We start from the raw sequence: 28,000 nt of genomic DNA, 5'->3' as shown, positions 1-28,000 counted from the left end.
GTTATATGTCACTCATTGATGTTTTACAGAATACATGTTGAAGACAAAATGGGCCATATATTTACAATCCAATCGTACACATTTGTGAAATATTTTGTCTACATTATTTTATTTTTTAAAGATTTTATTTATTTATTCATGAGAGACACAGAGAGGAAGAAACAGAAGTAGGCTTCCTGTGGGGAGCCTGATGCAGCACTCCGTCCCAGGACCCCAGGAATCACATCCTGAGCCCAAGGCGGAGTTGCTCAACTATGAGCCACCCAGGCATTCCTGTCTATATTATTTTAAATGGCAAACGGAGGTGTGAGAAGCATCATCAAGAGTCTTAGTGACTAGGAAGGAAAGCTAGAGGGAAATTTTCTTCCCTTTCTTTGGCCAAGTGAGCTCCTACTGAGATCCTTGGCACACAGTTACCTTCCAACTCAACTTGGGCCCCTCTTTCAGCTTTATTTATTCAATCAAGAATAATAATCACAATAACTGTAAAAGCCACTGACAGTCCAGTCCTTTTGTTTTACACATGAAAAGACTCAGGACCTAAGAAATGATCTACTTTGCCTAAGGTCATTCAGGGAGAAAGCAGCAGAACATGGAAGAGAAAATCCAATATTCCACAATATCCAACATTCCCCAAAATTGTATTTACTTAACAGATACTATAAATATAATCATATATGCTTAAAGTAGACAATATAAATAAATACCTAACTCAGATTAAAATGCTACTCTTTTATTGAATTATAGTAAAAAACCTCCTAACTTTACTCTGCAGATATGGCATTTGGGATAGGCCTAGGTAAATATTTCCCTTCCATTATTTATGAAGAAGACACGTGTCTAATGTAAATACGATCAGCACTGGAAACATTTAATTAATATATGATAGACAAAAGATGACTATTCAAACATCTTAACAGTAATCCACAAAAAACTCATGTTTTCACATCTATTTGTTAAAACATTTTTGTAACATTGTTTGTGTTGTTTTTATCTTGATGGATAAATTGACACTAAAAATATTCTGAGGACAGTCTTAGATAAGCATGTACATTCTCTGTCTCTCCCCCATCACCTTCCAGAAGTCATTACTTTGATCAAAGTACAATCAAAAATTTTTTGAGAGTGCCAGCTGGGTAGGAGGGCAGGGGAGGGGCAGAGGGGGTGAGAGAGAGACAGAGAGAGGATCTTAAGCAGACTCCACATTCAGCACAGAGACTGACATGGAGCTCAATCTCTCAACCCTGAGATCATGACTTGAGCCAAAATCAAGAGTCAGACAGTTAACTGACTAAGCCAACCAGGAGCCCTAGAAAATGCAATCAATCTTTAAAAGTTAGCATATTGGGGATGTCTGGGTGGCTCAGAGGTTGAGCATCTGCCTTTGGCCCAGGGCGTGATCCTGGAGTCCCAGGATCGAGTTCCATGTCGGGCTCCCTGCATGGAGCCTACTTCTCCCTCTGCCTGTGTCTCTGCCTCTCTCTCTCCTTGTGTCTCTCATGAACAAATAAATAAAATATTTTTTTAAAATAAAAGTTAACATATTAAAGGCTATTTCTGACCTCAGTGTTTCTACTCAGTGTTTTACCCTCATCCCCACCTTCATGTTGCAGGACTCAGCTCAGGCACCAGCTCCTCCAGGAAGCATTCCCTGGCTCACAGCTCTCCATTCTCAGTACTTCTACGATCCCCTGTATCCTGCCACCACTCTTTAACAATGGAGTCTAACTCTCTCTGGTGTGTCTCATCCTTATTCATCCATGTCTGCCCAATCCCAGGACAATGCCAGTTATATAAAGGTGACCAGTGAATGCCTACTGAATAAATAAAACAAGCAATCAATGATGACAAACACAGACCCACCAAGCCCACCTTGTGTCTGAGTTCCTCCCCACATCTCAGAATCCCTGCCAACTTCTCCAGGCAATGGTCCTGCGTAATCACATCAATTTGCCATACACTAGAGATTACTCTAATTTAAACTTCACTAATTTGGCTGGCCTTTCCAAGTCAGTTTTAATTAATGAGTTTTTTTTCTGTTGAGATATTTCACAGAGTGTTTTTTGGACTGAATTATTCCGATACATGCCTCGTTTTTCTGTCACTTTCCATGGATGGTAAATGACAGAGTTTACAATTTTTTAAAAGTTCCTGTTGAAGATATTTCTAGGCAGAATATTATAGCCACCTGTTTACACTCAATCATAACTCCCTTGCTTAGCCAAACATTTTTAAGCTTGGTTCCAGTCCTATTTTTTCTTTCTTTGGGAATAATTTGAGGGAAAAAAAATCCACTTAGCCATTCTGGAGTGAGAGGAGATTGAAAATGATTAAAACGTACTTTACATCAAAGGTGTAACTGCTTTTGGCTCAGAATAACCAACATAATTCAAAAATGCATACAAACTACATTTCAATTTAGTACCTACCTTAGTCTTCCTTATAAAAATCACTGTCTAACCAGCTTAAAGCAAAATAAAATATTTTTAAGCTAAAAAGGACTAAAGCTATCACTCCTGAGAAAATGCAATTAGCATAATATTTTAGCAGAACATCATGATTATTATAAGACATAATAATAATAAACATTTCTGCCATTGGGGTCCTTTATGCTACAGAGAAAAGAAAAGGAGCTTACCCCATGGGCTTGTAGTCTAAATTAAACAAGCAATATGAGTCACACAAGTTTCACAGGTAAGAGTTCATTAACATTTTATCCCAAGCAGAGAAGGAAAAGGGAAAGAAAATTAAAATCAATATTAACAGCATCAGAATTCACTTCAAACCTTATAGCAGTCATCTGTAATGTGAATATAATTTAAGAGGCTTACAACACTACCAAGCCCAGCCTGATACTCACTTGCTTCTACAGCTAACCCTTATAAAAACAGCATATTTGCAAGGCTGGTGCTTGCACTGCCTCTCACAGCCAAGGGCAGACCTGCCTAGTGACACAGGACAGATAAGATAAACTCCTGGGACCCACTCCTGTTTTATGACTCAATAAAGTTCTCTTAGTTTTTTGTCTTCCCCCTCTCCTTGTGACTAAGCGTCCAGTAACAGAAAACACACTGAATCTGTATCTACCTCATACTGTGTTTATTCCTAAGTATGCAACCTCAAGTCCTTGTTACATAAAGACTATTCAAATGGATTCATAACAATTTAAGCCTCTAGAATTTACATCCATTTTCATAAAGTTAGTTTCATTTTCTACCAAATCACTGGAAGACATGCAGCAAATAAGGATGCATGCCCAATCAGCACCCTACTATTTAAAAAAAAAAAAAAGTCAATTAGCTTCCACAGCTAGGCACCAAAGACCAATACCAAACAGGTACCCTTAAAAAGAAAAAGGCAAAGTGCTATTAGATGAAAGAATATGAAGATGTATTCACCTTAAATATTGCTCCAAGATTTTCATAAATTAGAATCTCCAAAAGAATTAAGTTGGTGGATTCAAAAGCTCAGAGGGTGAAGCATAGGTTTGAGCAGCATTGCCTTTTTTTTATGTTTTGTTTTATTTTGTTTTTGGTTTACTGGCCCTCAGCATTTACTGGATCCTCTAGGCCTTTACTCTGCCCAGGAAGGCAAGACAAAACAAGTTCCCCACCTGTCCATCAGGCTCTGGATGCGACAAATCAGCAGCCAGGCTGCTCACAGTGACAGCTCACATCACTGACACAAATTAGATCTAATTGCACAGGGACATAGGGTAAAAGACAGCCCAATACCCCACAGGCTGGGCCAGTCACAAGACACACCTCACTATTAACTAGTCTCTTCCTGAAACCGTCCTTCTGTACCTGGTAAAGGGTAAATCTCTCTCCAAGCGGCCATTTGTACCTGGATGACCAGACCCCATTCTGCACTAAAATTTTATGTAGTGTGGGGGATAGGGACTAAAAATATAAGAATTTCATACACCCTAAATAACAGTATGCTGTCTACAGAAAGGAGCAATAATAACAACAAAATACAACAAATAGTATGTATATAAAATACCTTTTGTAGCAAGAAAAGAACAAAGACTAGATAGCAACTGCAATGTGGAAGGTCCGGTAACTGTGATTGGAAAACACCATCAGCTCAGTTATTTTCCACACAAAGGACGGAAAGATAATAACCTCTATGCACAAACGAGTCTTGGGCTTTGCAAACATGTCAAAAGCATCAAAAGGCATTAGAGTAAGCCACATCCAATGTGGTGATTTATCCTCGACTTTGTCTGAATGCTCCAAAGAAACACAGAGACCCAGTTTTTCAATGCACCAAAAGCACTGTCCTTTAAAAAAAAAAAAAAAAAAAGCATTCTCATCTTTCCTTGTACCAGAGACTTGTTTTCCAACTTCAATTGTTGGGATTACTGATCTTCAGGCTGACCCCTCACCAGGAGGCACTCTGCATGTTAGACATGAAAAAAAGCTTCAGGGTTATTATAGGTGGAATTATGTCCTCCAAAATGGTATGTCCAAATGTCCAGTGTCTCCCAAAATATATAGTACCTGTGATCCTAATCTTAATTGGAAACAGGGTCCTTGAAGATGTGATCAAGTTAGGAATGAGGTCATTCAGGTGGGCTCTAACCCAATATGACGGATACCTTCATAAGAAGGGAACAGAGATGGCAGCACGCCACGTGACAACACAGGAAGAGGCTGGAGTGCTGCGGTACATGCTGAGGAGGGCTCAGTACTGCCAGCAAACCATCAGAAGCTAGCAAGAGGCAAGGAAGGATTCTCTACTACAGGTGTCAGAGGGAGCATGGCCAACCAATAACTTAATTTCAGCCTTCTGGCTCCAGAACTATGAGATAGTTAATTGTCATTTTAAGCAACTTGGTTTGTGGTTCTTTGTTACAGCAGCCCTAGGAAACTAAAACAAAGGTCATCTCTTCCATTCTTTTACCTTCCAACTGGATTTCATGAAAATTAATCCTTATGGGTAGACTAAGTTGAAGACATAGAACCCTTCTATAACCTATCCCAATGGATAGTATTCCCTGAAACTGGAAATAATTATCTGTAACCCAAAAAGGAATGAAAACACATCACTGCAACTTGCCACCTTCAAATGTGAACGTATCTTTGGAAACTGCTGAGGCCACTCTGCCCTTCTCTCCTATGGGAGTCATCCTAGAGAGGGTGATGAGGCAAATCCAGAAGCACCAGGCATCAACTTTTAACCCTTGTTATTTGCTTTTCACAATGCCCAGATCTAAAGAACCTTTAGTAACGGATGTTCGAACATCTGTGCATATGAGCACACAGATGAAGGCAGCTTTATATCATTTAATGCAATCATGGCATGCGTCACCAGCAACTGGGAAAAGAGCATTCCTGTTGAAAAGACTATAATAAAAATGTGAGGCAAAGGAGATTCCAATTTGCTCTGCTTGGAACAAAGATACAGGATATACATTCACAAGGACAGAGGACAGCTCTGGAATAATCAGAGAATTTGTCGTTAGAGCTAGTTATTTTTTAGAAATCTCATATCATGATTCTGTAGATGAGAAAAATGATGTTCAAGGTATATCTTTAGGACACCATCGCCAACCCTGGGCTAGACAGACTTTCTACCAGACTGTAATCAGTCTGCTTCTCTATCTCCAAAGAGCACAATAGTTATTTGTTCATAATATGCTTTTAGATATCCCAGCTAAAGCCAATTTTGTGTCAGAAAGCAAGCAAGCAAGCAAGGCCTACCATTTTAAAGTGGAAAATGGGTTTAGGAAAATAGAGAACATATTCCTATGCTATAAAAATTAATCAAAATACTCATTGTTGAAATGTATCAGAAAGCATGACATTTAAGGTGACAATCTAGTAACTGAGCCTCTAAAGACCACAATTACAACTTGGCTTTTCTGAACAGACATAAAATATCCCTCCCTGCTATATATAACACAACAGTTATATAATCAATAAAACACATTACAGTATTTACTAAACTGAAACAAACAGTAAAATTTACTACCAGTCATTTTAAATAATATAAATACTTATCCAGTTGAGAGGCATGAAAGAAAAAGGCAAACTTGAAGAAAAAATAAAACATAAAAGATGAAAGGCCACAGAGAAATTCTCACAACCTCCCAATTAGAAGGGACGGCTAATACACAAATATCTAATCAAACAGAAGGTCATTCAAGGTGAAGGCTTAAAACAGCATAAAGCTTCCGTTTAGTACTGACCACACCACCAGATAATGATGGAAAGAATCCTTGCTTCCTCAGCCTTCCCATAAAAGTACAACATTATAGAAGGTAAAGTGAGCAATAGAGAATGATGATCAAAACCCATTTTCAGGGCTAACTCTTTCCATTTTCCTCGTTTTATTGATTTTTTTAAACCCACTTTGCACTCTCTCAGTCAGCTTGGTTGCAGGGAACATCACTTAATGTACCTTATTGATTCAATCATACACATTTATACTTGCGTAGAAACTTTTGGTACAGTGCATTTATTGATCTTTTAATTATTAATGTAGGCCAGGAAACCTAAAGAGCTTTATTGTAAATATTTTTTATCTCCCAAATTATGGCAAGAGCATTATGAAAAATTTTCAGCAAACGAATCATTGGTAGTTTGCTCATTTCCTTTAAAAGTGCTGGCCAATGGGTTATGTTTCAGAAGTGCTGTTAATAAGAACTTTTTTCTCAAAGTCAGAATTACCCAAGACTAAGTAACTCATTAGATGAAAATATATTGTTGTTGCTGTTGTCTTTAATTTCTAGAAATATTACTGACATGTCCATTATTTGGCCCTTGGTATGGCAAGCAAGTGTTCCATTTCAGTGTAGCCATATTCAGAAGACACAGAGCTCATCACAGGAGCATGGTTTTTCAGGCAAAATTGCCACAAGGTTAAGATCCCGTGCTAACAGTTGTAAACAAGCTTTAAAGTGGCATGTATTGTCTGGTGAACTACTTGAACACATTTGGCTTCCTTCTGAACATTTTGTCTCTAATCCATAGTATGGCCCTCTACTCCCAGGGAAAGACTCATTTTCACTCAGATACTTGGTACTGGCTTAAAAACAAACATTAAGGGGACTAAATAGGAAACTCTGCAGAACCAACCACAAGGCTATAATGAAATGTGGTTTCTGGGGCCTTTAGCAGGAATGGAAAGGATAGTACAGAGCACATACTGAAGACCATGGGAAGCAGCAAAAGTTCAAGGTGAAAAAGAAATGAACACTGGCTTGTCATCCTTTCCTACCTACCCAAATCGTCACCTCTCCCTCAAATCCCACTTCAGGTAGTTTTACATGTCAACTTAAACTTGGATGAATCAAGTGAACCAAAATATCTGATCCTAATGCAGGCCACATATAATTTCACTCTGCCATAGATTTCTGGTGGAAGACAGCCTTAGACTTAGAATTTTTTCTTTTTCCAAATGTTCAGCAGCAAATATTTTTCCCTTGCACTCTGGACTTGCCAACATTATGGCAATGATGTGTGTATTAAAATTGAGTATAACCCTAAGACACACCTCCAGAATCATGGATGCAATGTGAAAAAATAATTTAAATTTTTATTGATTTCTATTTCTATGATGTCTGTGTCTATGTCTATCTCTATATCTCCTTTAGGTTTCCCCAGTCCTAGAAAACAGCAGGAAGATCTGCCACTTTTGGCCTAATGGTCCTGAAGATTAATGAAAGGGCTACATATCTTGGAGTATTTACAGTAATTACCAGAAAGCCTGGACACTGGACTAGCAACTGATGCAGATTTCCTCAAGCAAAAGTTGGTCTAGACCTGTGGGAAATCCCTGCACTGCTTGGCAGTGGCAATCGATGCCTGAATGTCTGATGGGTTCTACCTCTTCTGAGCTTCACTGTTCTGAGCATGGAATGCTCCTTCCATTTGACTCCAGACCTTTCCTAAACTATTCTGAATTGGAGCCATTCCTCAGAACTAATCTCCTGACCAAGGACACCATCCATTTGCATAAGTTGTATAAATTACCCAAAACACATACCTAATATATTCATATACCATAAGTGAAAAGTAGGATGATATATTCCATAAGAAAGATGATACTTGATATTCCAGAAAGGATCACTTGATTAAAAGTCTGGTAGCCATTTGCTTCAACGTGGATGGAACTGGAGGGTATTATGCTGAGTGAAGTAAGTCAGTCGGAGAAGGACAAACATTATATGTTCTCATTCATTTGGGGAATATAAATAATAGTGAAAGGGAATATAAGGGAAGGGAGAAGAAATGTGTGGGAAATATCAGAAAGGGAGACAGAACGTAAAGACTGCTAACTCTGGGAAACGAACTAGGGGTGGTAGAAGGGGAGGAGGGCGGGGGGTGGGAGTGAATGGGTGACGGGCACTGGGTGTTATTCTGTATGTTAGTAAATTGAACACCAATAAAAAATAAATTAAAAATAAAAAAAATAAAAAAATAAAAGTCTGGTAGCCATGAATATCAGTGTGACCACAGAAATCATAATTTGTGAATGTCATGAAAATACTTTGACTTTTATTAGTTGAAACTCATGTATAGCTAATTTGCCAATTGCACTGAAAATACAATGGATCCTTATACAGCAAACATGACTAATTCTTCTGCTCTACACCCACACAGGGCATCAGCCTCACTTGAACTAATTTTGATTGGAGAACTAGAGCCATGATTTTAAATAATTTTTCTCTTCCTTCTATTGAATATTTACTTTACCTTAAACCTGAATGCATCTCCTAATTAGTTTCCCTGATAATTCTGTGTTTTTTAAATAAAAATGTGCAGGAAATGTTATTAATAAGATGGTGTTTTCCAAATATTATTTTAAAGAACTGGGAATGCTATATTCTTTATTTTATATTATGAATACTTTCAAAAGCCTTTTTACCCAAGCTCAGAGAGCACACAGCATATGATATTAGCCTAGAGAAAAATAATCCTATACATTAGGTCAGAGTATTCTAAATATGAGTCTTCTAACAGTCTTTCAACACTACAATATATAGTTATACAGTCAAGTACCTAGTCAAACAATCTGGTAATTTAAGCAAAAGCTCTGTGACATTAAATGTGAAAGAAAAAATATCTTACACCAAAAGCATCTGTTCTGTTGTTAACTGCATTTCCCTAGTGCCATATACAGAATAATAATGGAACTAATTCTTAAGTTATCAATTAAAAAGGTTATTCGATTAGGATAATATTAAACCACTCTATTAAATGACTCCTCTCTCCTCCACGTTTAAATAGAAATAATGCTTTCATTTACTACATTTCAGAGAAATGCCTTCCAAACAATAATCATTTAATTACATACCATTAAAGGTGTTTAAAAAATGTTTAATGTCCAACAGATATACCAAGATGGCAATTGATTCTTGTCAGGTTATGTCTGCTCAGTTCCTTTTCATAATATCTGATGAAAACAAGTATATCTTGATTACTGTTTGCCTCAAAAACTCGGAAAACATCTCATTTAATCATACTAGTTTTGCTAATCAGTAGTTCAATTCTTAAGAAGGTCCACACTCACCCTTACTGAAGCTTTTGAAAAAGCAAGAAACATTGACTTTAACGTAGACCTTGAGTGCATTAGTAGTCCTTCCCTCCTATTCCCCTTCTGAACCTTCTTTAAAGACCCAAAGACGCTCTCCTTCCATATCCATGATATAGTGAGTTGCCCTTTTATGAGCAGTAGTCACCATTCTGAACTTTAACCAATCTTCAAAAGCACATTTTTAAAAAATCTATCCTATCTTCCATCTCTTCTGCCTCCTACTGTTTCTTAGGTTCCAACCAGCTACTCAGCTTAGTTGATTAACAATTGTTCACTAGCAGTCATATTTTGATTCAGTCATTCAACAAATATCCATTGAGCACCTACTATGTGACAACACCCTTGCAGGTGCTGGGGACATACTGGTGAATGGTACCAGGCCAAAATTCTTGCCGTCATGAGAGACTATCAATACAATACATATGCAAATTAATTGACTAATAATAAATATATATGTATGCATATATGTGCACATATATATTCAGTTCAACGACTCTGAAAGGAATAAAGAAAAAATAATAGAAGAGCTGCTGTGGTGGAGTTGCATTGTAAGAGATGGTTTGATAAGGTGATAGCTGGATGAAGAGTTGACAAAGGTGCAAAAGTCATGTGGATAGATGCAGGGGAAAGTGCTCCAGGCAGAGAGAGCAGTAGATTTTTAAGTACCAAGTTAGAAGTCTGACATTTCTGAGGAACAGAAGTAAGGCCGATGACCCTAGAATGGGGTAAAATGAGGCAAAGTGTATCAGGTATTCAAGCCACACAGCTACTAGGACCACCATAAGGGCTTTGCTTTCACTCTGAATGAGCAGAGAAGATGTAAGAGGGCTTTGAGCAGTAAAATCTCTTATTTCTAAAACATCCATATTGGGACATTTTTGACATACATTAATTCATTTACAATTCAATGCTTTTTAGTGTATTCACAGAATTGTGAAACCAATACCATAGTCAACTTTAGAATATTTTCAGCTCTCCAAAAAGAAGCCCCACACCCCTCAGCAGTCACTCCCCATCCTCCAAACTCCCAGCACTCGGTAACCACTAACACATTCTCTGTCTCTATAGATTTTCCTATTCTGGATATTTCATATAAATGGCATTATGCAGTATATGGTCTTTTGTGACTGGCTTCTTTCATTTAGTGTATCCCTGAACCCAAAAGGTCATCCCTGTTACAGCGTATGTCAGTATTTCATTTCTTTATATAGCTAAAAAAAAACTTCCATTGTATGGATATACTCTATGTTGCTTATCCATTCACCAGGTGATAGGCATTTGGGTTGTTTCTACTGATTAGCTATTATTATTAATGCTTTTATGAACATTTGTATACTAGTTTTTATGCAGACATGTATCCTCATTTCTCTTGGGTAAATACTTACGAATAGAATTGTTGGGTCATAAGATAATTCTATGCCTAACCTTTTGAGGAACTGCTCAACTCTTTTCCAAAGTAGCTGAAACTTTTTATACTCCACCAGTAGTATATGAGGGTTTCAACTACTCCATATCCTCAACGCTTGTAATTATGTGTCTTTTTGATCACAGCCATCTAAGTTGAAGTGACATCTCACTGTGGTTTTGATTTGCATCTCATAGATGACTAATAATATTGAGCATCTTTCTATGTGCGCATTGACCACCTGTATATCTTCTTCAGAGAACTACCTATTCAGATCCTTTGCTTATGTTTTATTTAAGTTATGTCTTTTTATTATTGAGTTTGTACGAGTTCTTTATATATCCTAGATGCAAGTCCCTTATCAGATACATGATTTGCAAATATTTTCTACCATATCATGGATTGCCTTTTGGCTTCTTTGCGATGTGCTTTGAAACACAAACATTTTTAACTTTGATGAAATCCAAATTATCTATCTTTATTCTTCTGACACTTGTGCTTTTGGTGTCATATATTTTTAAAAATATTTTATTTAAATTCAATTTGCCAACATGTAACACCCAGTGCTCATCCCATCAAGGGCCCTCCTTAGTGCCTAACCCAAGATCATGAGGATTTACATGTGTGTCTTCTTCTAAGCATTCTATAGTTTTAGTTCCTATATTTAGGTTTCTAATCCATTTTGAATTAATATGCATATATGGTGCGAAAGAAAGAGGTGAACTTTATTCTTTTGTGTGTAGAAATCCACTTGTCCCAGCACCATTTTTTGAAAAGACTAAGATTTCCCCGCTGAATTATCTTGGCACCTTTGTTGAACTAAATGAAATGTAGTATTCTAGCTGATGTATTCAAAATACACTAAATGAGCAAGGGTAAAAACAGAGAGCAATTAGGAGGCGACTGTCATAAACCGGGTAAAAGATAATGGTGGTTCAACCGTGAGAATGAAAGCAGAAGTGGTAAGATGTGGTGAAATTCTGGGTATGTTTTGATAGTTGAGCTGATGGAATCTGCTTAGAGATTGAATGTGGATGTGAGAAAGATAGGACTCAGTGTTGATGCTGATTATTTTTGGTTTTGAAGTGAGACAGACTACAATCTTGGTTTGAGGAAGACTGACTTGATCAACCAGATGGCTGTATTGAAATTAGATAGTAAAGGGATGCAAACAGAAGCAGAGGGACCAGTGAGAAGGCTACTATGATAAATCCTCTTTGGGATTTATTTGAATTGTCATTAGTACTTCTTAAGAGACACAATGACAAAACTCAAATAATTAATTGTGATGACTACAAATCGCAACAAAGGTCGGTGGATAAGATATTATAGGCCTAATGGGATTTTAGGCACCCTTCAAATCACACTCCTCCAGGACATTTTCACTGGAAGACAAGAAAGACTCATTTCCTATTAACTCAGAAATTCTTTCAAGCAGCTTTTGTAGTAGACTTTGTAATAGGTCCAGCTCAGGGGGTTCTCGGGCATAAATCCTCAAGTTCTATTAAAGCCTCTTGAAAAGATGGTCAAGGCACAACTCAAATAGCTCATACCACTGCACTAGAAAGAAAAGGAATGCAGCTCTTGAAGAGACTTAATCTTCCTCCCCTGGCCTCAGAAGAGGCAGGTGAAGCAGGATAAATATGGCAACACACAGGGAGGAAAAAGAAGCATTTAAGCTGTCTCTTTCTGCATAAAAACAGGGTGATTTTCTTCTGGATTTAGCAGATTTCCATTCTCTTCTATCCTAGACAAGATTTCCGTTTCAGTGAAAATCTACTGTGTCCACAGAGCACATGGAATAGCTAGTATTCCTTTCAAAAGAAAGCATGAGACTTCGAGGCTTCTCTGAAAACAGGTTCTAGGCAACCCTGAACTAGTTCTGAGAACCTGTTATACAAACAGACGAAAAGAGCTCGGTTCAAGATCCTAATAAGCCCCTGAAGTCATTTTTTTTCAGTGAACCACAGCTAATGAGGAAGCAGTGCCTCTCAGCACTGGAGATATTCAGAGGAAAGGAGGCCAGGGTACCATGTCAAGGATTTCCAAAACACACAAAGGAAAATGTAAATCTGTCCCCAGGCCTGGAGACAAGACAAAGACCAAATGGAATCCTAGAATAGGCTGCTAAGCAGTTATGTGTAGGGGAATGGAAGGCATGTGACAAACCACTCCAAGAACTGATAATAAAACAAACAACCCAAATGTAAATATGAAGACTATTTGCTTCAATTAAGTCTAAGCTACAGAAGTGTGAACTTTAATATTTCCTCAGTGTACAGCACTGCCAGTGCTTTCACCATTATTAAAGTGTGTTTATACAGGGTTTGGCTTTTCATCTATTATGGAAAAATTACATCTTGCCAACAGCACTATAGAGGCCGAAACACAGTAAATCCTCCACTGACCTTGAACCCAAGCTAAAGCAAATAGTCACTCTCCTTGGTGCTGAACTGCCTAAATAAAGCAGTTGCATAAATATAATATAAATTATACCTACCATGTTTCTCAGCATTTATGGATTACCAACAGAGTACATGTTTTTCCAGAAGGTAGTATTTGTAGAGGGCACTGCAACATGAAGAAAACGCTTAGGGAGATAATTAGGAAGGCACTCCTTAGAAAATTATGATCATGTATTTATTGAGCATGCTGGGTCCTGAGCTTCACAAAGGAGGTAGCAAGGCTGAAGATACCTCTGGTCAGAAGGTTTCACAAGAGTGGAGAGAGAAGAAGCTGTTTAACAAAGGGTATGCAAGAAGAGAAGCAACTGTAGTAGAAACTAGCCTGAACTGGTAAAGCATCACGAGACAGGTAACACAAAGAGAAGACAAAAACATCCGTCAGAATATATCAATATAATGGAAAATGACATTTCCATTAGAACCACCAAGGAAATTTATTAACATGGAGAAGTGTTTATAAAATTATGCTAAATGAAAAAAGCAAGATATAAAATGATAAATACACTATGATTAAAATCACGTATACAAAATGCTGAAGTTTGGAAGGGAATAGAGAAAACTCAAAACCACTAGATGAGAGGTGAATTATAGACATATCAGTTTGCTTTTGAAATCTCCTTTAATTTTATTGTCAAAATACATATCTACACATATACACTGTATTTTCACAGGCACTTAGAATATATGTGAATATTCACTGCAACTCTGTGATGGTTAAAAAAATGATACACGACTCAAATATCCATCTATAAGGGACAGATTTTATAAATCCTGGTATAGACATAAAATGATCTCCTATACCACTTTAGGGGTGCCTGGCTGGCTCAGTCAGTAGAGCACACAACTCTTGATTCTGGGATTATGAGTTTAGGCCTCATGTTGAATGTAGAAATTATTTAAAAATTTAAAAAATCCTTAAAAGAAAAGATCTCCTAAACCCCTTTAAAAGTTGAGGTATATCAATTCCTTTTGACATGAAGATATGTCTATGAATTATAGCTGAGTAATATTTTTAAAAGCCAACTTGTAGGAAAATATGCATGTTATAATCATATTCATAAAAAATAAGTAACTATATTAATATATGTGGGTATATACTCAGGAAAGAGTTTGGAATAATAGATCCTAAATGCAGAGAAAATTATGGGATCACACATTTTTATTTCCTACATTAATCTATTTCCGTAATGTCCGCATTTGTGTAACCTTGTATCACATGTCATTGGAAAAAAAAATTTAAAGAGTAAAACTTGACTTAAAAATTTCTGAAACAACTAGCATATGAGGACAAACTTTAGTTTATCTTTGGGTAATAAGAGATAAAATCTAAAGTAGTTTTAAAGAGCAGAGGGAGGTTAGGGATAGAGCAGTATACAGAAAGACAGTGTAACTACTGGAATAAAAACAGTGGTCATGCTGAGTATAACTAACGCAGGATTTACCCAATGACCCTACGTTGAGGGATAGCAGGAATGAGAAAACCATCTGAACAGAAAGTTAGAAGGTTTTTGATAGGGTACAAAGGATTCACTATTCCTTCGGATCCTGAGGAAAAGTGATGGGGAATTTCAGAAAAGTAGAAGGGAAAAGGCGGCAAAAACATGGAAAAGAGAAGAATGAATGGGCGACAGCAAATAAAACAGCACAGAAGAAAAACGGGAGGAGAGCAAACAATTTATGACGGGACTTGTAACATATGGCTGATTTACCAAAAGCCAGTCAAGCACAAAGTAATCTGGCTTCAAACCCATTAACCTGAAACCTGCTTTCTTGCCTCCACATAGCAATCTGAACTTCAAAATGCAGTTTGTCTGCCCTTAACAAGTTCAGCAAATTTCAGTTGAAAATCACCGTTCCTATATATCACTTTAGTCTGTGTCACCAAGTCTCAGATGTTCCTGGGAATTGGGGCAGCTAATTTGTTCAGGCTGGGAGAGCTGACAAGCGTATGTGGTACCACTCGCTACAAAAAGTAAAATGATTGACTCTACTATTTACAAGCACATCAAAATGACTACAGGCATTATTCTTAGTCTAAAAAATGGGTATAATTTCAAAGAATTGTGAGATCCAAATGATAGACAAATGCTAACTCAGTGCCTGGGACAGAGCAGAAATGTAATAAATATTTCTGAATGAACCCAGTGTAGTGGGTACCATACAATACTATTACTGTGCACAGAAAGAAGATATGGGAATGGTAAAATCCTGTGGATTCTATCACTGCAATAAGGTCCAGTCGCTTCCTTTTAACAGTAAAGCCTCCCATTCACTGCCTCTACTACTGTTATTGCCCTTCCAGAGCAAATTTCCTGGGCACATGTAATCCATTCTCAATTTTGAAAGTATATTTCTATGCTTTTTGCCTTCTTTATTTAGAACTATAAAATCTGAAATGGTGATGGCTGTGTCTCATACTTCAAAAGCAGACGAATAACCAACTAATACTATAAAGCCATGAAGAGCAGAAAGTATTTCTAGGCCTTCCTCAGATCCAGGGAGAACCCGCTGGTGCCACCTTATATGTTGTGGCAGTTAAGGGGATCCCAGATCATCTGGCAATGTTGAGGCCAAACAAATTTGAGGGCCTGGTTGTGAACAGTACATCAAAAAAGGATACCTTTTACTTGAAAGGCATAAGATTAAGCATATCTCTAGACTAGAGTTTGTTAACCTAGGTGCGTGGATCCCAAGGAGGTTCATGATATAATTCATGAAGGTACTTAAACTTAGATTGGAAAACATTAGATCTGTATTTTCACCAACATCTAGCTAAAATTTAGCATTTGGCTCCATTATGAATTTCAGTAACAAATCCTGGTAGCATTAATGGTACTTCTATGTTTGTTGCAACAGAAGCAATAGATATTTTCATATCACACTGTGATTGTTGCTGATATTTCAAAATATCACCTATATCGTCACTAATAACCAGTTTGAAATTACAGTGGTCATTATGCCCATTGCCAGACCTAATACACTGTGTTAATTTTAAAAAGCATATGTGTTACTACAAATCTTTTTTAATAATTTAATAACTATAATTGTAATCAATAGAATTGGTTCCTTCTCATTTTATGTATTTTATTTCAAGCATTCACATACTTTACTATGTCCTGAGAAGCAGGATATAAGCTCCACCAAAGCATGAAAAATATCCATGGCACTAAAAAGGCTAAGAAAACTCAGTTCTAGGTTTTCAATTATCCAACAATTAAAAGCATTACATAAGCACCAATCCCACTGCTTGAAACACTTTTAAATGTGAAGACAAAAACATTTGAGAACCTGCTGCCATTCTGTTATGTATCAGTTATTTATACTGACTAAAATGTTCAAAATTAATGGCATGACTTACTTAATAGAGCAGCTTATGAATGGAACAATCCCATTTGAATTCTTTTTATTATCTTTAAGCATAGGGTTAAAAACACAAGTATTTGAGTCAAAGTCTTGGCTTTGAATCCTATCTCAAATTTATTCTCTCGCCTTGGGCAGGCCAGTAAACCTCTCTAAGCCTCATTTTTCTCATCTACAAAATGTGAATGATAATACCTGCCTCAAAGCATTATTAAAAGGATTAAATAGTACAGCAAAACACTAAATAATACATGCAAAGTGCCTAGCACAGTACCTGACATAGTAAGCACTCAATAAATTGTAGTAATGGTACTGTTTTATTTTAGATATTAATGTCATTTAAGTCATAATTTACATGGAGTCTTTAAGATGATTTCTTTAAAAGATTATATAATTAAGAGGCAATATAATACGCACTGCTTCAGAACACAGACTCCAGTAACAGACTGCCTGGGTTTGAACCTTCCCCCACCCTTTACAAGCTGTATAACTCTAAGTTACTTAATTTCTGAGATTCAGTTTTCAGATCTGCAAAATAAGAAAAATAAGAGTATCTAAGATAACTGTTACAAGGATCAAATTAGTAACCATAGGTGAAGCACAGTGCCTGGCACACAGTAAATACTTTGTAATTATCAGATATTATTGTCATCATCAATAGTTATAATGGTTTCTCATCAAGTTATGGTCAAGAACTCATCCTCTCATCTGAACTTCAATGAAGATTTATTATAAATGAAGTAGAATTAGTCCCATTCAAAGGAATGTATTTACATGGATGTATTTTGATGTTAATAAGAACAAGGCAAGGATCAAATTCAGTTACAATTATGTACTAGAGGGATAAGAAAGACCCCACTTACCATGGTTTTGTAACCAAGTCAGAGCTTACACAGGAAAGATTCTTTAAAGTTTGAAAGGCTTCTTTTAGAGCAACAATCTATATTACATAGGGACAAACATAACTTGCTCCTGTACCTTTAAACAGGTGGAGAGAGGGGCCTCAGTGGCCCAGGCTGGAGTTCACCTTGGAGAAAGGAGCCATGGAAATGCTGGGCTCAGTGACAACAGCAAGGACCACGTCAGCAACATGGGAACAGAGATGCACCTGTTTCCCAGCAGGGGACTGGCCTTGCTCCTCACCTGGCAATTAGTAGGCTCTGACTTAATTTAAAACCCACACATACCACTGATCTGAGAATGTGACTGATGTTATTTTCTGAACTAAGAATAACAGTAAAAAGAACAATGATGATATTAACAAACACATTCACTTCTCCCCATCTTTTAAGGTAGTTGAGTAACTCAACAATTAATCATCATAGCAAAATTATGAAGCAAGTGAAATTATTCTCACCATCATTCTATTTCACTGTTTTTTACTTAGGAGCTTTAAGAATTCAGGGTTCTTTGCTGAATGTAATACTAACTCCTCCCAGCATGTAAGATAAGAATACTAAAAACAGGGCAGCCTGGGTGGCTCAGTGGTTTAGTGGGACCTTCAGTCCAGCATGTGACCCTGGAGACCTGTGATTGAGTCCCATGTCGGGTCCCTGCATGGAGCCTGCTTCTCCCTCTGCCTGTGTCTCTGCCTCTGTGTGTGTGTGTGTGTGTGTGTGTGTGTGTGTGTGTGTCATGAATAAATAAATAAAATATTTTTTAAAAGAATACTAAAAACAAGCTATGGTACATAGCCCAATAATTCTAACATATGGCAAAATTAATGCTCATCATCATCCCCAGTACTCAACAAAAATTTAAGTGCTAGATCTTATTTTTTTTTATTTTTTATTTTTTTTTAATTTTTATTTATTTATGATAGTCACAGAGAGAGAGAGAGGCAGAGACACAGGCAGAGGGAGAAGCAGGCTCCATGCACCGGGAGCCCGATGTGGGATTCGATCCCGGGTCTCCAGGATTGCGCCCTGGGCCAAAGGCAGTCGCCAAACCGCTGCACCACCCAGGGATCCCTATTTTTTTTTAAACAATGATCAAAAGATTTCTAAGCCACTAGCGTTCAAAGTTAGAGGCAGGGATACCTGGGTGGCTCAGTTGGTTAGGCATCTACCTTCAGCTCAGGTCATGATCACAGGGTCCTAGGTTGGAGCCCTGCATCCAGCTCTCTGCTCAGCGGGAAGTCTGCTCCTCTCTCTCCATCTGCCCCTCTCCCGGTTTATGCTCTCTCCTCTCTTGCTCTCTCTCTCTCTCAAACAAGTAAATAAAATCTTAAAAAAAAAAGTCAGAGGCAAAAAAATCTTTAGGTTTTCCCCAGATGCACACAGAGGTATTCCTTGGAGATTTAGTTCTCCAACACATATGGCTAAAGATCTGTTCCCAGGAGGAAGAAAAAATAGTAAGTTTTTCCTACCAGAAAAGCAAATTTTGGCATATTCTGGATTTAGTGACCAAAGATTATCAGGTAGTAGAAATATTTACAGTGGAATCAAGGCAGATTGGTAATTAGGGGGCTTTCCTCTTCAATGTTCCACTCATGCCAGTATCATTATTTCCAACATCCCTTAATGGTGTCCAAAGTAAAACATTCTAGCTGAGAGATTAACAGTTGCCCTTGCAATACTGGTTTTTAAATACCACAGGGGGCTTTTCAAAGCACCCTAGGGAGAGGTGGGCCTGGTCTTTAGTGGTTGGACCACTGGAGCTCAACCATACTGAGATGCCTTCCAAATATCCAGGCTGCTGAGCTTAGTTCTCATTTCCATTCTTGTGTCTCTGCATTGGAGCACTCTGACAATTTAGATTAAGGCAAGATATGGCCATAGTAACTTCTTGCAAGATACATCTATGAAGGCAAGGGAAACAAAAGCAAAAATGAATTATTAGGACTTCATCAAGATAAAAAGCTTCTGCACAGCAAAAAATACAGTCAACAAAACTAAAAGACAATCTACAGAAAGGGAGAAGATATTTGCAAATGACATATCAGATAAAGGGCTAGTATCCAAGATCTATAAAGAACTTATTAAACTGAACACCCAAGAAACAAACAATACAATCATGAAATGAGCAAAAGACATGAACAGAAATTTCACCAAAGAAGACATACATGTGGCCAACAAGCACATGAAAAAATGCTCCAGATCACTTGTCATCAGAGAAATACAACTCAAAACCACAATGAGATCCCACCTCACCCCAGTGAGAATGATGACAATTAACAAGACACGAAACAACACATGTTGGAGAGGATGTGGAGAAAGGAGAACCCTCTTGCACTGTTGGTGGGAATGTGACCTGGTGCAGCCACTCTGGAAAACTGTGTGGAGGGTCCTCAAAGAGTTAAAAATAGATCTGCCCTACGACCCAGCAATTGCACTGCTGGGGATTTACCCCAAAGATACAGATGCTGTGCAATGCCGGGACACCTACACCCCAATGTTCACAGCAGCAATGTCCACAATAGCCAAGCTGTGGAAGGAGCCTCAGTGTCCATCGAAAGCTGAATGGATAAAGAAGCTGTGGTCTATGTATACAATGGAATATTCCTCAGCCATTAGAAATGATGAATACCCACCATTTGCTTCGACGTGGATGGAACTATAGAGTATTATGCTGAATGAAGGAAGTCAATTGGAGGACAATCATTATATGGGTTTCAATCATACAGGTAATATAAGAAATAGTGAAAGGGATTATAAGGGAAAGAAGGGAAAATGAGTGGGAAAAATTAGAGACAAAAAAAAAAGAAAAATTAGAGACAAAACATGAAAGACTCCTAACTCTGGGAAACGAACAAGGGGTAGTGGAAGGGGAGGTGGGCGGGGGTTGGGGGTGACTGGCTGATGGCCACTGAGGATGGCATTGACGAGATGAGCACTGGGTGTCATACTATATGTTGGCAAATTGAACTTCAATTAAAAATATATTAAAAATAGATTAAGGCAATATAACTGGTCTGGAATCTTTGGTCAATGAAAGCCTTGGAATAGATTGATGAATGTGTGAATTTAGAAATAGTACCAAATTTCCATGTGACCAAATTTCTTTCAAGTCCATTCAAAACAAAATACTTTCATAGGAAGTATTCATATAGAACCTTTAACAATGGAAAATTCTCTTCTTATTTAACAAAACTCTTACATATCATAGTTATCATAGTTCATTCTAGTATGACAATAATCTTAAGATAAATATGGCTTTCACTGCCCAGATTAAATGCCTTAAGTGGCTCCCCTGTGCCTATAATCCAAAATCCTAATACTTAGGATGACAAGCAAGACCTGATGGTCTGAATCCTACCTACTTGTCTAGTTTCGTTTACCTCTACAGCTGCCAGGATTCTCAACCTCTCGTAAAGTCCTCAAATTTTTTCGCCATACTCCTTCACACCACTCAGACCTCACCAACACTACCTCTGTACCTGCATTGTGTTGTTTTTATAGCAGTTCTGACAAATGCTTATTTTTCTTTCTCAGCTTAGAAAAGATCACCTCCTCTGTAAAGTCTTTGCCAACTCTCCTCTGCTAGGAAAAGACTGACCCACTCTTTTATGTCTGTAAAATGTTGTCCTTCCCTGCCCTCCTACCTACCATAGCATTTTACTATGCTGTTTTTAATAGCCATATAGAGAAATAATTCAATATACTGTACATTTTAAAGTGTATTATTTCATAAGTTTTAATCTATGGTTATACCTGTGAAATCATCATCACAATCAAGATAATGAACATATATATACACTATTTCTGAAGTTTTTCATCTTTCCCTCCCACCCTTCTCTGCCTTTCTCTATCCCAACGCAAACACTGATTCGCTGTTTGAAACTATAAACTTACCAGCATTTGCTATAGTTTTAAATATATGGAATTGTACACTATGGACTCTTTTTTTTTTTTTGCTTTGTTTCTTTTGCTCAGCATAATTATATTGAGATTCATCCATGTTGTTGCATGAATCGATAGTTCATTTGATTTTACTCCTGAGTAGTTTCAGCATAGACATGGACGTGCTGCAGTGAATCTGTCCTTTCCTCTGTGGATGAATAGTTGAGTTGTTTCAACTTTCTGAGTATTACAAAGTATGATGCTATCAACATTCATATGTAAGTCTTTGTACAGGCACATGTTTTCTTTCCTCTTTGGTAAATATTTAAAGGTTAGGATGCATGAATCATGTGGTAGGTGTATGTTTAATTTTTAAGAAACTGCCTAACTACTTTCCGAAGTGACTGTGCCATTTTACATTCCCACTAACAGAGTATGAAAGCTCCATTTCCTCCATATCCTCATCAACATTTTATATAGTTGTTTTAATTATAGCCATTCTAATATGTGTATTATGCTATCTCATTGGGGTTTTAATTTGCATTTTCCTAATGATTAATGATGTTGACATCTTTTCATGATTTTGCCACCCATATTTCTTCTTGGGTGGAATATCTGTTCAAATTGTTTGTTATTTTGGAGGGTTTCTTGTTTTCTTATTAAGTTTTGAAAGTAATTTATAAATTCTGGATGCAAATCCATTATCAGATAAATCTGCAAATGTTTTTTCCCAATATGTGGTTTATGTTTGTGTTTTCTTAATATCTTTTGAAGAGCAGAAAAATTTAATTTCGGGAAAGTCCAATTTATCAATTTGTTCTTTTATGGACTGTGGTTTTGATATCACATCTAAGAAATATTTGTCCAACTCAATGTCACAAAGATTTTTTTCCTATGTTTTTCTTTGTGTTAAGATATATTTATTTTAGAGAGGGAGAAAGTGTGTGCATGCATGAGCAGGGGGAGACGCAGGGGGAAAAGAAGGCAAGCAGACTCTCCTCTGAGTGAGAAGCCCTCCTGCATGGCTCCATCCCATGACCCTGAGATCATTACCTGAGCCAAAATCAAGGGTCAGATGCTAACCCACTGAACTACCCAGGTGCCCCCTCCATGTTTTTTTCCTACAAGATTTATAGTTTTAGGTTTTACATGTATGTCTACAATCTATTTTATATTCATTTAAAAAATATACTATAAGGTATGGTTCAATATTTATTTTCCCCTTATAGATATCTACGTATTCCAGAGCCATTTGTTTGTTTTTTTTTTCCCAGAGCCATTTGTTAAAGAAACAATCCTTTATCCACTGAAATGCCATTGTACCCTTGCCTAAAATCAATGGTCTCTACACACATGGATCCATTTCTGACTCCCTCTGTTGTTCCAGTAATCTATTTGTCTATTGTAACACCAGAGCCTCGCTCTTGATTACTGAGCTTGAAAGCAGGTAGTTTTAGTCCTTTAACTTTGTTCTTCTCTTTTCAAAGTTGTTTTGGCTATTCGAGGTTCTTTGCATATCATTGTGATTTTTTAGATTCATCTTGTAATTTTGAAAACTGTTGGCATTTTTATTGGGGTTGCACTGAATCTATAGATCAATTTGGAAAGAACTGACATTATAACAATATTGAGACGTCAATTATAGCTCTCCATTTATTTAGGTCTTCTTTTTCTCAACAATATTGTATGGTTTTTCACTGAAAAAGTTTTGCACATCTTCTATTAGATTTACCCCTAAGTATTTCATATTTTTGGTGCTATTGCAAATGGCATTTTAATTTCAATTTCTTATTGTTCACTGTTAGTATATAGTAATATAATTGTCTGTTATATATTGATATGCCATCCTAGAATCTTGCCAGAAGACACTGGAATTAAGAATTAAGATTAGCATCTCAATGCCTAGGGGGACAAAGGAGGTTGATCACAGCTACATATAGAAAAAGTTGTGCTGTGGAGATATTTACATTTGTTAGGGGAGAGAGGACAAGTTAAGATACATCTTCAACATTTCTGTTTCTGTTTTTGGCCTAGTTGGCTTGAATGAGTCTTTGAGCTCATTAGTGAAGTAGCATAGGAAAAATTCTACTACTCAGTGCATATGGTCCTTCCTACAATGGTTTCTGAAATGTGAGACAGTATAAATCCTTGCCATCAAAGGGGAATCCCAGGGGACCAGCAGCAGCAGTAATGCTTCACCTTTCTGTCTTGAATCTTTTAGGCTGGTTTTTCCTTCTCTTTCTCATCCTATTATGACCAAGTTTCCTTAATAGGAAGCTAGTCCTTACATTTCAGAACTGGAACTTGAACTGTAGTATTTCCTCTATGTATTTACTTGTATTTTGAATGATTAGTCTTGGGCTCCTGACTCTAAATTGTACATATTAATTCATGTTGACTGCCTGTGTAACTAAATCTGCTTATATCCTGTTGACCTTACATCCATAAATAGGATGCTTGCTTCACAATGCAGCATATCCTGTTTGCTGCACTCATTTTCCACACTAGAAAACTCGGAGGTCACATGTTTCTCCATCCTTCACATCACCAGAACTCTATCTGCTCTGCACATAAAAGAAAGGATTCTATTGTTACAAACCCCAGAACACAAACCACTTCTCTATTCTACACTGCACAGAAAACTTCAAAGCATGTTCCTAATTGAAAGGATTTTTGGTTGAATATGAGCATTTTCAGCTACATCCATGTCTCCAGATGACCATCACTGTCAGAAGCATCATCTTTGAGTATGAATGACACACTGAATGAAGGGAAGAGAGAAATAGAGACGCCGGGGGGACTGAATACAGAATTAACATCAAAGAATGAAGTCTGGTCAGAATTCCCTAAATCTGCTTTCTCTCTCTCTCTATGCTGACGTAACAGTCATTCAGGAGGCCTTTGTCACCACTTTAATCAGGACCTTGTACACCTGTGAGGCTCTAATGCCTCTTACATTCACGCTTCCTCTCTGGTTATAAATCATTACCTGTGGGCCCTATTTTCTTTTCATATAAACTAAAAAAAAAATTTACAACATAATACATTTTTTCAGCATAAGAATAGAAAACACAATTAAGCCTAAATAAGAAAACAAATCATCATTAAGCTTACTAGCCATAAATTATGACTCCTAACATTTGATATATATCCTCCCAGACTTTTTTCCTCAGTTACAACATTTTCAACAAAAATGAAATCATAAGGTTAACCACTACTGTTTTCTAAGTTGTCAGGTAGGTAATATGGCAGCACGTCATGTTGATTACTTTTTGGTGCGATCTTGGCAAAAGAAGTAACACACTACAGATAATATTAGACCTTCCACCGAAGCTATAAAATAATTAAGGTGTGGAATCTGAACTACCTCCAGCCAGACCAAGCAGAATTACCCAGCAAATGGAGAAATCTCCTACTAATTAGAAAACCATAGCCAGAACACTGTCACTCAGCCAGGTCACATGAAACACTTGTCCACAGACAAAGTTTTAAGCAGTCTATAGGTACATGTGGTTGCATACTTAGGGCTGGGAGTGAAAAGAGTTGAGGCCATGTCATTACTGGTAAGGAAAAGAAAAGTGCCAAATGTCCAGAGAAAAACGTGTATGAGGTGGGAGATACAACATACCACTTGCCACAGTTATGCACATCGTGTCTTTCACTGGACTAGAAGTTCTCAGCACGTATCTTTTTCCTCCTTTTTATCCCTAGTCCCTGCCACTTAGTAAGGATTTGCTAAATGAATGTAGGGGCTGTCCCAGAAGCAGATGAGTTGAAAATGATTGAGCAGAAATTAGCCTATGTAACACAGTACAAAAAAAGATGAAAATATCATCTCTAACTGTCCTATTTTCATTTCTTTTTCTTAAAGATTTTATTTACTGGGCAGCCCCAATGGTGCAGCGGTTTAGTGCCGCCTGCAGCCTGGGGTGTGTGATCCTGGAGACCCAGGATCGAGTCCCATTTCGGGTTCCCTGCATGGAGCCTGCTTCTCTCTCTGCCTGTGTCTCTGCCTCTCTCTCTCTCTCTATCTTTCTCTCAATAAATAAATAAATAAATAAAATCTTTTTAAAAAATCTTTAAAAAGAATTTAAAAAAAGATTTTATTTATTTATTCATGAGTCACAGAGAGAAAGAGAGGCAGAAACATAGGCAGAGAGAGAAGCAGGCTCCATGCAGGAAGCCTGATGTGGGATTCAATCCTAGGACTCCGGGATCACACCCTGGGCCAAAGGCAGATGCTCAACAGCTGAGCTACCCAGCCATCCCCTTATTCTCATTTCAATGGAAGCAAATCCAGTATATGTCATAGGCAAATGTTGGTACATAAGCTGGAAAGTATTAGGGCTCTAGGCATCTTTAATTCAATTTCTTAAACACACATGTCATTTTCCAAATCCCAGTCAAATATATTTTCACTAAGGCACACTGTTTCCAAGGTTAATGTGGGTTATGAAGGGGAAAAATGGGTGAAAGATGATTATACAAGTTGCCTGATGTGGTATATTAATTGTGAAATGGCCCCCAGTTCTCCGTTTCTCTCTGTACCCATGCCCTTTGATATTTGACTTTGTAGCTTCACTCATCGAGAGGTAGACAGACTCTATTTCCCCACTCCTTGAATCTAGCTTGGCCTTGTGACTTGTTTTGAGGAACAAAACACAGGGGAAGTGAAAGTGTGCCAGTTCCAAGGTGTCAAAGGGCCTTTTGTGCTACTTCTCTCTCAGAACTCTGAAAAGTCACCAAGCTGGCCTGCACGAGGTCATGTGGCCTGCCATCCCCATTACTCCAACTGACAGCTAACCACCAGTCATGTGACTATCCAGCCCTGAACCATGCCGACATCTGAACAAAGGCATGACATTTCACCAAAGAATTTGGAAAATCCAAATTAAAACCACAATGAGATATCACTAGATACCTGTCAGGTGGCTAAATTAAAAAAAATGACAACACCCAATGCTGCCCAAGGATGCAGAGAAACCACATCACTCATACATTGGTGGTGAGAATGTACAAGGTACTGCCACTGTGGAAAATTGCTTGGCAGTTTCTTTTAATACTAAACATAAAACTATCCACCAATTATACTCTTGTGCATTTACCCCAGAGAAATAAGAGTCTGAGACATGTTCAAACTAAAAACCTATACATGAACATCCATAAGAACTTTATTCAGAGTATCAAAAAATAGAAACAACCCAGAAGTTCTTTGACAGGATAATAGTTAAAAAGCTGGACTACTGGGCAGCCTGGGTGGCTCAGCGGTTTAGCACCTGCCTTCGGCCCAGGGCGTGATCCTGGATTCCCAGAATCAAGTCCCACCTCGAGCTCCCTGTAGGGAGCCTGCTTCTCCCTCTGCCTATGTCTCTGCCTCCCTCTGTGTCTCTCATGAATAAATAAATAAAATCTTAAAAAAAAAAAAAGCTGAACTACTCCTCAACAATAAAATGGAAGAAAGTTTTGGTAAACACATCTTGGATGAATCTCCAGGGAATTATGTTGTGTGGGGAAAAAAAAGCCAGACCCAAAAGTCCATGTACTGTATTTTTTTAAAAGACTTTATTTATTTATTTATTTATTTGTAAGAGACACTGAGAGAGAGAGAGGGAGGGAGAGGGAGAGAGAGAGAGAGAGAGAGAGAGGCAGAGACACAGGCAGAGAGAGAAGCAGGCTCCATGCAGGGAGCCCGATGTGGAACTCAATCCTAGGACGCTGGGATCACGACCTGAGCCAAAGGAAGACGCTCAACCACTGAGCCACCCAGGTGTCCCCATGTACTGTATTTAAATAACATTCATGAAATGACAAAATTATAGAATCTGAAAAACAGACCGATGCTTGCTGTGGTCACTATGAGGAAAAGCAAGAGGGGAAGTGGGTGTGGGCATAAAAAAAAGAGGGTAAAGTGGAGGATCCTCACTGTTATGGAAATGTTCTATATCTTAACTATAGTAGTGAATACCCCAGTTGTGATACTGTGCTATAGTTTGGCAAGATATTACCATGTGGAAAAACTCTGTAGAAGATTTAAGAGATGTCTGTTATTTCTTATAACCACTTATGAATCTATAATTATCTCAAAATAAAAAGTTTAATTTAAAGCTAACTATTTGAGGGGCGCCTGGTGACTCAGTCTATTAAGTGTACGACTTGCTTTCAGCTCAGGTCATGATCTCACAGCTTTGAGTTCAAGCCCCATGTCAGGCTCTGTGCTCAGCATAGAGTTGGCTTCAGATTCTCTCTCCCTTACCACCTGCTCCTCTTCCCTCCTCTCTCATTCTCTCAAATAAATAAAATCTTTAAAGCTAACTACTCGAATGGCTTTGGGCAAGTTACTGAACTAACTTGTAAGCCCTGGTTCTGTTACCTGTAAAACAGGGATACAATAGTATTTAGGTAATAGAGCTTAAATTAGATGATTAAAAGAAATGATATTTATA

General features: G+C 37.7%; 1 protein-coding gene across 5 annotated transcripts in view; it reads right to left on the bottom strand.

The window, feature by feature from the left end:
- Positions 1-28,000, bottom strand: part of ENOX1 (ecto-NOX disulfide-thiol exchanger 1) — a 554,610-nt gene that overhangs the window by 500,514 nt on the left and 26,096 nt on the right. The gene's annotated exons all lie outside the window — the stretch shown is intronic.

This window comes from Canis lupus, chromosome 22, assembly GCF_011100685.1.
Source record: "Canis lupus familiaris isolate Mischka breed German Shepherd chromosome 22, alternate assembly UU_Cfam_GSD_1.0, whole genome shotgun sequence".
In the NCBI taxonomy this organism is placed as follows: domain Eukaryota; kingdom Metazoa; phylum Chordata; class Mammalia; order Carnivora; family Canidae; genus Canis; species Canis lupus.
This window is presented reverse-complemented; position numbering and strand designations above follow the sequence as displayed.